General features: G+C 36.5%; 1 protein-coding gene across 1 annotated transcript in view; it reads right to left on the bottom strand.

The window, feature by feature from the left end:
- Positions 1–7,409: 7,409 nt before the first annotated feature.
- alx1 (ALX homeobox 1) overlaps positions 7,410–7,487 on the bottom strand; it is a 13,549-nt gene continuing 13,471 nt past the window's right edge. Inside the window, 1 exon segment of the mRNA XM_062042875.1 lies at positions 7,410–7,487. This exon segment is cut by the window's right edge and continues 674 nt beyond it. The gene's annotated coding sequence lies outside the window, so the exon portion shown is untranslated.

Genomic DNA, 7,487 nt, shown 5'->3' with positions numbered 1-7,487 from the left:
TTCCGGAATGGTGGGGGGCGCGAACACAATGACGTCATCAGTGCATTTGCATAATTTGCTATGATATGTAAATAAAAATGTATACATACGTTTAAAAACAAATTTGAATATTAATTACAATCAACATTTTTTTTTTATCATATCTTTTTGCTCTATTTTTCAGATTATTGTACAATTTGCTTTGTTGAGAATTTTTCAAGTGTTTGGACACTTAGTGACTTTTTTTTCTTTATCAAAAACGACGAGCAACAAATCTAGCATCTTTTTCTGGTGTTATTATAAACTGCATTTTTGTTCTGCTTCTGTCGCTCGATGTCTGCGACGAACAGCGAGCATCAGCGTTTTACGTACACTGCAAGTATATATATAATGTAGTAACAGACACCTTCGTAACAATATGTAATGTGCACAATATACACACTGCAAGTATACACATAATTTAGTAACAGACACCTTCAAAACAATATGTAATATGTACAATATACACACTGCAAGTATATATATATAATGTAGTAACAGACACCTTCATAATAATATATCATATGTTTTATATACACATTGCGAGTATATATATGATGTAGTAACAGACACCTTCATAACAATATGTAATATGTACAATATACACACTGCAAGTATATATATATATATATATATATATATATATATATATATATATATATATGTATATATGTATATATATATACATATATATATATATATATATATATATATATATATATATATATATATATGTATATATATATACATATATACATATATATATATATATATATATATATATATATATATATATATATATATATATATATATATATATATATATATATATATAATGTAGTATACTAGTAACAGACACCTTCATAATAATATGCAATATGTTTTATATACACATTGCAAGTATATATATATAATGTAGTAACATACACCTTCATAACAATATGTAATATATACAATATACACACTGCAAGTATATATATAATGTAGTAACAGACACCTTCATATGTAATATGTTCAATATTTATCGTATTTTGGTCATTTTAATAATTGCCGGAACTAATTCCTCTGCGCATTTTTTTTTTCTGTTTCCATAGCAACGCACTTCTGACTTCTGGCAACAAAGGCGTGCTCTTACTTCCGGAAACAAACACGAGTGTGTCCTAATCATGGCAGATTCGGTAACAGACAACGAAGACGACTATTTTTTGGACAAATGAGGATTCACAACCTCACCTTTTTGAAGCTGAACATACTGAGGATGAATTGATGCTATTAGAAGCCAGCACGAAGGAAGAGTGAGATGTTGGAGCAGACGGAAGCCGAGATCGTGAGGTGAAAGTGACTCCCGTGCAAATTGCCAACGTCATGGGTGTCAAAATAATTTCAGTTCAGGGGCCGCGTGAAGGAAAATCTATTCCCAAATGAGCCGGACTGGTACAATCAATCAATTTATGTTTATTTATATAGCCCTAAATCACAAGTGTCTCAAAGGGCTGCACAAGTCACAATTACATCCTCGGTTCAGATCCCACATCAGGGCAAGGAAAAACTCAACCCAGTGAGATGACAATGAGAAACCTTGGAGAAGACCGCAGATGTGGGGGACCCCCCACCCTAAGGCGACCGGTGCAATGGACGTCGAGTGGATCTAGCATAATATTGTGAAAGTCCAGTCCATAGTAGATCTAACATAATAGTGAAAGTCCAGTCCATAGTGGGGCCAGCAGGAGACCACCCCGAGCGGAGACAGGTCAGCAGCGCATAGATGTCCCCAACCGATGCACAAACAAGCGGTCCACCCTGGGTCCTGACTTTGGACAGCCAGCCTTTCATCCGTGGCCACGGAACCTGTGCCCCCCCCCCCCCCCCCCCTCAGGGGCAGAGCAGAAAAGAAACGGCAGATCATCTGGTCTAAAAGGGGGGTCTATTTAAAGGCTAGAGTATACAAATGAGTTTTAAGATGGGACTTAAATGCTTCTACTGAGGTAGAATCTCTAAGTGTTACCGGGAGGGCATTCCAGAGTACTGGAGCCCGAATAGAAAACGCTCTATAGCCCGCAGACTTTTTTTGGGCTCTGGGAATCACTAATAAGCCGGAGTTCTTTGAACGCAGATTTCTTGCCGGGACATATGGTACAATACAATCAGCAAGATAGGATGGAGCTAGACCGTATAGTATTTTATGCGTAAGTAGTAAAACCTTAAAGTCACATCTTAAGTGCACAGGAAGCCAGTGCAGGTGAGCCAGTATAGGTAGATATATATGTATATAAGTATATAAAGGTATATACAGTATAGGCGTAATATGATCAAACTTTCTTGTTCTTGTCAAAAGTCTAGCAGCCACATTTTGTACCCACTGTAATCTTTTAATGCTAGACATAAGGAGACCCGAAAATAATACGTTACAGTAATCGAGACGAGACGTAACGAACGCATGAATAATGATCTCAGCGTCGCTAGTGGACAAAATGGAACGAATTTTAGCGATATTACGGAGCTGAAAGAAGGCCGTTTTGGTAACACTCTTGATGTGTGACTCAAACGAGAGAGTTGGGTCGAAGATAATACCCAGATTCTTTACCGAGTCGCCTTGTGTAATTGTTTGGTTGTCAAATGTTAAGGTGGTATTAATAAATAGATGTCGGTGTCTAGCAGGACCGATAATCCGCATTTCCGTTTTCTTAGCGTTGCAAAAAGTTAGCGGACATCCATTGTTTAATTTCATTAAGACACGCCTCCAGCTGACTACAATCTGGCGTGTTGGTCGGCTTTAGGGGCATGTAGAGTTGGGTGTCATCAGCTTAACAGTGAAAGCTAACACCGTATTTGATAACTTAGATACAATTATTCTGACAGTTCCCTCCTGTTTATCACATAACTTCCCCAAAATCTCCCCATCCCCAATAACTTCTTCTTGCGATTTTCAGTTAATGGTTCATTTCTGCTGTGTTTCTCCGCTGCCCTCCAGTATATTTGTTTTCGGATTTTACAGATTTTTCAGTGTTCGCGGACGCCGCCGCCCTTCAGTATATTGGCCTCTTCAGTTTTAGAATTTTGGTTTTTTACGCGTACTCCGCTGTCCTTAATTTAGCTTACTTTCAATTTTGAATTTTACGGAAATTTCTGTTTTTTCTTCTTCTTTGCCACCCTTCTTATTATTGGTCTTTTTACCTGTTAGAGCCTAGGATTTACAGGGTTTGTCTAAGCATCGTAACCCTCAGTCACACGCTTTTCCCTTTGTAATTCAAAACGTACTCACTGAACTCTGCGTTCTTTTCTCTTGTCCTCGGTTTTCCGTTAATCTTCAGATTCCAGCCGTTTGAAAAAAAAACAGTTCCTCAATCAGGAGATGTTTGCCATGGTCCTCTGGTTTAACTCACTCTGCCGGAATCGTCAGACGTGTTGGAATCCGGCTCGAAGGACCAAGAAGATGTCAGGTTCAAACACTGATGACATCTATTAAACAAGACAAGAAGCAAATATTTAAACAGAGACAGAATAAAATTAGGCTCAATTGAGGAGATACGTCTGGGCTGTACTCTTGAACAGTCTCCCAGCACGCTCTGGCGAAAAATGGTACGCCTCCTCTTTTATTTGGACTTTCCCTGATTTCATGGCAACAGCTGTTTCTAAGGGACGGGGGTCGTAAACAGCCATCGCCTTTGATTACAAACAGTTCAAAGAAAAGGTCGTAAAACAGTTCAAAGAAGCGGTGCCTGGAGGAGAGTCTGGTCCTGCTTCCTCTTCGCTTTGTAGTTCTCGGGTCAAAACAATATATTTCTGTTGATTACAATACATGAAAGAAACAGAACACCTTCATGTTGCTTCCCATCCTACACAGTGGAGTTTTACAAGCCTTCTTCTTGGTAGGTTCAAAGACAGCTTTTGTCTTCTCGCTGGGCACTCATTGAAACACAAAGTTTTGTGATAACTTTGCGTATGATGACACCTAGCGGTAGCATGTAGATAATGATGAGTGCAAGGCCAAGAACCGAACCCTGGGGAACTCCACACGTTACCTTAAAGGCCTACTGAAACCCACTACTACCGACCACGCAGTCTGATAGTTTATACATCAATGATGAAATCTTAACATTGCAACACATGCCAATACGGCCGGGTTAACTTATAAAGTGCAATTTTAAACTTACCAGGAAACTTCCGCTTGAAAACGTCGCGGTATGATGACGGATGCGCGTGACGTCACGAAGTCAAGGGAAGTGTTTGGACACAATTCAAATACCTCTGTTTTCTTCGACAAAATTCCACAGTATTCTGGACATCTGTGTTGGTGAATCTTTTGCAATTTGTTTAATGGACAATGGAGACTGCAAATAAGAAAGTTGTAGGTGCGATCGGTGGAGCGGCGGACTACAGCAACACCAACACCAGGAGGTTGTGTTGTGTTTTGAGCAGGATAGCAGACGCACTACAGTGAGTAAGCCCGCCGCCGCATCTAAGTTAGCTTCTGTTTTTTTAGCTTCGCCAAGCTGAATATTATTAATCGTGTATTTACATGTTCATGGTTTAATAGTATTTTTGATCTTCTGTCTATCCATCCAGTCAGGGTTTTTTTAAATTTAGTTTCTATCTGCATTTGAGACTGCTATGCTATCACGTTGGCTATGTAGCTAGGTTAGCTTCTATTTTTTTTTAGCTTCGAAAAGCTGAATATTATTAATCGTGTATTTACATGTTCATGGTTTAATAGTATTTTTGATCTTCTGTCTATCCATCCAGTCAGGGTTTTTTTTTATTTAGTTTCTATCTGCATTTGAGACTGCTATGCTATCACGTTGGCTACGTAGCTAGGTTAGCTTCTATTTTTTTAGCTTCGAAAAGCTGAATATTATTAATCATGTATTTACATGTTCATGGTTTAATAGTATTTTTGATCTTCTGTCTATCCATCCAGTCAGGGTTTTTTTAAAATTTAGTTTCTATCTGCATTTGAGACTGCTATGCTATCACGTTGGCTACGTTGCTAGGTTAGCTTCTATTTTTTTAGCTTCGCAAAGCTGAATATTATTAATCGTGTATTTACATGTTCAGTCACTGTGAATGTCCATTTTGCGTTCTCGACTCTCATTTTCAAGAGGATATAGTATCCGAGGTGGTTTAAAATACAAATCTGTGATCCACAATACAAAAAGGAGAGAGTGTGGGATCCAATGAGCCAGCTTGTACCTAAGTTACGGTCAGAGCGAAAAAAAATACGTCCATCACTGCCTCTCAAGTCCTTCACTGTAACGTTCCTCATCTACGAATCTTTCATCCTCGCTCAAATTAATGGGGTAATCGTCACTTTCTCGGTCCGAATCTCTCTCGCTCCATTGTAAACAACGGGGAATTGTGAGGAATACTAGCTCCTGTGACGTCACGCTACTTCCGGGACAGGCAAGGCTTTTTTTTATCAGCGAGCAAAAGTTGCGAACTTTATCGTCAATGTTCTCTACTAAATCCTTTCAGCAAAAATATGGCAATATCGCGAAATGATCAAGTACGACACATAGAATGGATCTGCTATTCCCGTTTAAATAAAAAAAAATCATTTCAGTAGGCCTTTAACATAGTCCGAGGTCACATTGTTATCATTGCATGATAACTTAAAAATAAAGACAACTTTTTTTATTTGTTTAAAAATGTACAAATCATAATGTTTGGGTTCTTTTTACACTTACATGTTGCGGCTGAAGGTATTCTATTTTTATATGATGTTGTTTGTACTTTCTGAATAAATGATGTGATAATGTTCATCAGTCAAACAGGTGGAATTGAGTCTGGCGGAGTTTTAAAATGTTCCCATTGGTGTTAATTCACATTTTGTATACTATCGTTAATAAGTACGTACGTCATGTCCAAAAATGGAAATGTTGCCTCTATCGTAACACATAGCTCCGCCCCCTCTGAAGTCACACGCTCTCGTGGCAGGAGTTAACGCAGGTTATATTCCGATGAGATTGTGTTTACTTAATTGCAAAGTAAACATAATAATATAATACTGAGACAGCGTGTTTATGTAAACATGGATTAAAAAGTGTTTTTTTATGTATAGTGTATTTTAAATACATATAAAAAAAGATAATACATAAAAAAAATCAAAAGGTAAATAATGATCGTAAACTCTTGGGATAGAATTGATTATTTACTGAGAACAATAAAACTTCAGGTTACTCACCGCTATGCGTCTATCGGCCAGCAGAGGGCAACAAAAGTCAACATCATCATCAAGTTTTTATCCTAATTTGATTTTACACAAAAAGAAGAAAAAATAAACCACAACCAAAATTATTAAGATATTTGTGTAATAGGGTTAAAACAGAAATAGAAAACAAAATATTTTAGTATAGAACTGAGATAATAGGAGATACTTCATTTTCATGAAAACATGGAATTTTATTTTTTTTTAAAGTGGGGTTTTAGTGTATCTGTCTTTTAAAGATGGAAATAAATGAAAACAAAATCAAAAATAAATATTTGTTTGTAAACGTCTGGGAAATAGCCGAGTACTAATAATTGACAGCAACAATTATTTTTAAAAAAACAAAAACCTTCGAAAGTTTTTTCACCGCGATACGTCTATTTGCCAGCAGGGAGCGACAAAAAACAACTTTTTCAAGTTTTCATACTTAATTTGAATTCACACAAAAAGAAGCAAAATAAATGTCTAAAAATAAATAAATCACACCCAAAACCGTTTAAACATTGTTGTAATAGGGTTCAAATGCAAAAAAATGACAACATTTTTCAAATGTAGTCCTGAGATAGTGGAGGATAGATTACATTTTTATGTAAATGTGGATAAAACGTGTGGGTTTTTTTACTTTTAAAGACATGAAAATGAATTTATACAAAACCTAAATCAAAAAGAGTATTATTTTCAAACTTTTGGGGGAAATAATCAAGTACTAATAATTTAAACAAACACACTTCTGAACGTACTCACCGCGATGCGTCTGTTTGCCAGCAGAGGGCGACAACAATCAACTTCATCGTCAAGTTTTCATTATAATTCGATTTCACACAAAAAGAAGCAATAGTACATTTCTAAAATTAAATCAGTCACAAGCAAAAGTATTTACACATTTTCGTAATAGGGTTGAAAAGGTAAAAACCGAGGAAAATTCTTAAATTAGGTCCTGAAATAGCAGTGGATATATTATGTTTTTATGTAAATGTGGTTTAAACGTGTTTGACATTTAAAGATATAAATATAAAAAGTAAATCAAAAATAACATTAATATTGTAAATCTTAGGGAAATAATTGAGTGCTAATAATTAAAGGCAGTAAAACCATTACAACAAACACGTCTAAAGTTACTCACCGCGATGCGTTTGTTCGCCAGCAGAGGGCGACAAAACTCAACATTGCGTTTTGGTCCTCGTTTTATTTTTTGGTTGAACACAAAAAGCAGCAGAATCTGTTTTAATGGGGTTGACTCCTTATTTTTTTTAAAATAAAAATG

This window comes from Entelurus aequoreus, linkage group LG03, assembly GCF_033978785.1.
Source record: "Entelurus aequoreus isolate RoL-2023_Sb linkage group LG03, RoL_Eaeq_v1.1, whole genome shotgun sequence".
Taxonomy (NCBI): domain Eukaryota; kingdom Metazoa; phylum Chordata; class Actinopteri; order Syngnathiformes; family Syngnathidae; genus Entelurus; species Entelurus aequoreus.
Note: the sequence above shows the minus strand (reverse complement) of the source record. Positions and strands in the feature narration are given on the sequence as shown.